The sequence below is a fragment of the Pinus tabuliformis genome, chromosome 3_2, assembly GCF_031772625.1.
Source record: "Pinus tabuliformis cultivar Carrire ecotype Pingquan chromosome 3_2, CPIR1, whole genome shotgun sequence".
Lineage (NCBI taxonomy): Eukaryota > Viridiplantae > Streptophyta > Pinopsida > Pinales > Pinaceae > Pinus > Pinus tabuliformis.
In genome coordinates this window covers 724,106,033-724,109,508 of record NC_142302.1, presented here as the reverse complement: position 1 = coordinate 724,109,508, position 3,476 = coordinate 724,106,033, and positions in this window count along the sequence as shown.

Here is a 3,476-nt window from a genome sequence, read left to right as displayed (position 1 = left end):
TGCTCCTAAGGATTTATCATCCCCAAGTGCACATATTTATTAGTTCATTATATTAAGTAGTAATTCCAATAATACCAGGTGGTAAACATACAATATACTTACCATACACTTACACATTATACTAGGAAATATTACATCCATCTACACTTTGGAATAACACGACCCTTGGTGTTCTCTTTATGACAAGAAAGCCATGTCCTCATTAGCTACACCTATAAAAATCATCAAAGAAAACATACATGTTAAATCCATTTTTATGAAGAAATTATTCGTTCACGTTAATTTTAAATGCTACAATGTGAGCATGTATATTCATAACACAAAAATGTGTATCCAATTCCAAATCAATGCTTATCTATATGATTATTCTCTACTTTACATGGCTACCAATTCAATAGTTTAGATCATTGTCATTTTTGCACACCCTCCTTGATCCCAACAAGCATGCCACCATGAACCTCTCATAATATATTCATTGAAGTTCTTTTTTGCGTTCACCCTTCCAAGATTCGGCAACCTCTTCTCTATTAAATATCCCCTTCAGAAATCTGTATTTCCACATATTCCACATGCAAGAAGACCATTAATTTATAGATTCTTACTGCTAGGCATCCCATTGGCAACCAGGCTACTCAATTAATAATTTATGGTATTCATAGGGTTTCAATCTCATCACATTGGCCTTCTTCCTATGCTTTCTAGCTTAAATCAATCATCATTTGTCCTTACTAGGTAGATCTATCATTCACCTATGTCATAAACATGAATATACAAATATTATGTCATATAGTTATCTATTAACTAACTTTTGAAATAGTGATTACAATAATTAGATTTCAATTGATATAGGAAGTTCTAAATATATTTAACTTTAAATTATGTAGTAAATAATCCTTGCCTTCACTGTCATACCCAAGACCTTTCTATAGAGGCTCCTTGCAACACATCAAAATATGACTGCTTTTTCATACAACTATGAAATGATATCGAAATTATGAATTTCCAATAATTCCATCATTTACATTGTTAACATATTAATTGAAATGAAACATGGCATAAGCATACATACACACAATGCATTAAAACATATGTTCAAATCATGCATGTGTCCATACCCACAACTTGCACACTTACATAGCATGCATATGCATTCTCATCGAATGGATCCTTATATTGACTCAAAGATATTGTTGGCTTTGTGGGCCCTGACCCAGGTTCAACGTTAGTCAGTCAAACAAATCCCTACACTAATGGCCCTTTCGGCATCAGCCAGCAGAGCGCAAACCAAAGTCTCACTCGAAGTAGTATGAGGGGATGTTGGAACCAAGTTTTCGCACCATGAGATGGTCGTAATGTCGATTTATACCCCTACTCCTACCTTCACGCAGGTCGCTAAGCCTTAGGGCTTATCGATCTACCCTCTATCCTGCCAATTAGTACCTTCGCAAAGGTGTACAATTGACCTTCACATAGCCCTAACCAATGGTTCAAGTACTTTCGTGCTCCTATGATGATGTATTGTATAGGTTCCCAAGTTATCTCAAGTGTTTTACTTATTCTACCAATCAATTACAGTTATCGTTGCGTAAACTGATATTCTTACTTGCATTCAATTAACAGATATAATCACATACATTTGCGCATCAAATAAACATTGTAATATAAACCCATATCATAACGCAATATAATCAGATGCATTAACAGAGACTAAATACACAGTAATTGCATAATACTTCTCTTTATTGATATCTCTAGTTTAATACAGACTCTATCCACCCTGTGCACATAGCTACAGGGGTCTGTGCACTCAACTGCAGACTTCTACCCTAGGCCTCTACGCACTCAGTTGCAGAGCCTCTACCTACGCTAAGACCCGAAAACACTTAGACTTCTCCAAGCTAGATCACTCTGTAGAAACCATCTCAACTCTACTTTTCTACTAACTACTTAGAGCTTACTTACTTAGCTCCTTTTTATACAATCCCATGGTCCATGGACCATGGGTAGATCTTTACAACCGACTTGACACTTTAAAAAATAAGGGCGGACAACCCTTTATGACTCTTTACACCTTTGTGCTTCGCGACCACAAAATACAGAGTTTTTACAACTTTATTAAAAAATTGTCACAAAACATGGGCTTTTAGCCCCAAAAATGCTCTTAGGGGAACCCGTTCCCAACATGCTGCCAACACAAACATGGTGACTTTCCCTCGAGTACTCTACAGGCACAGAGATCTTGGTGCAAAGACCTCCCAACTCAACCTGTATGACTGCCACCTCGGCGGTGCACTAGGCGGCCACCTGCTTCACTTCTTCGACTAATTGCTCTGTCACTGGTCCTGAACTGTTAGCCTGAAGCTTCTGCTGAGTCGCCTGTAGACTAGAAAGCTTGCCATCAATAGGGGTCATAATCGAATAGGTCTCGTCCAACCAAGGCTTCAAGCGTGCCTTCAACACTGCCTCTTTGTGCTAAGCTGCATCTACTTGTTCCTTCAGTGTTTTGGCCTCCTGTAGCTTCGCAAGTCTCTGTGTGAGGGCGACAATGTGCGTTGTTCCTTTCACCTCGTCGTAGCACTGCTGCAGTTCTCACGCCTCTGTCTCCAGCCTCTGTACATTAGGATCTTCTTGCAGACTGGTCAGTACTTCAAATGATTGTTCAAACAGCCTTGTGCAGTCTGCTACTACACTGTCTACTACCGCTATCGCCTTTGTGACAGTGGTTGCACGCTCCTCCTTTACTTCTAGTGGCATTGAAGGCTGGGCCTTTAACTGCAACTCTGCAATATGGAGATTCAGCTCCAGCTGAAACTTGGTGAACTCTGTGCAAGCGTCGTGCACCCCCATAGAAAGTTTGTGAATGCGCACCTCTACTAGTTCTCCCTTAGGAATGGCAAACTCTGGGACCATTTGACATGCTTCCTCTACGACCTGAACTATGCGCTTGTTTCAGTCGATTACATCATTCACGGTGGCAGTGGTAGAGTCTCGTTGTAGGGCCATTTGCACATTATTGATCTTTTGTTCACTGATCACCTGCAGAGTACGTTGTTCGCGAAACCTCAGCTTTGCAATCACCCCATCCTGCAGTAGGTGGATCGCATCGCCAGGAAGCGCTACCAAGTTCAGCCCTACTCCCTTGAGGGCGCTAACAACGGGCCTATCAGTTTTGATCTCTATGGTTAGTGCTCCCTCCGGCAGCACTATTGCTTGGGAGTCCTTCGTGTGCAGCGTCCCAGCTGCTTCTGAAGTACTGATGGTGAGGCTAGTGGATGTCGCGCCAGTCTGTGATGCACGGATCTTAAGCTCATGCAGACCCGTGTGGATGGCCCCCGATGCTTGTTGTTGTTGCTGCTCAAACTACTCTAGTACCTCTATGGTGACATCTCGCACTGTATCTCCAATGTTGTTCAAATCTCCCTCTGTTAGGGTGATTGGGTCCAACGAGGTCTTACTGGCCTTGGATTTCTTCTACA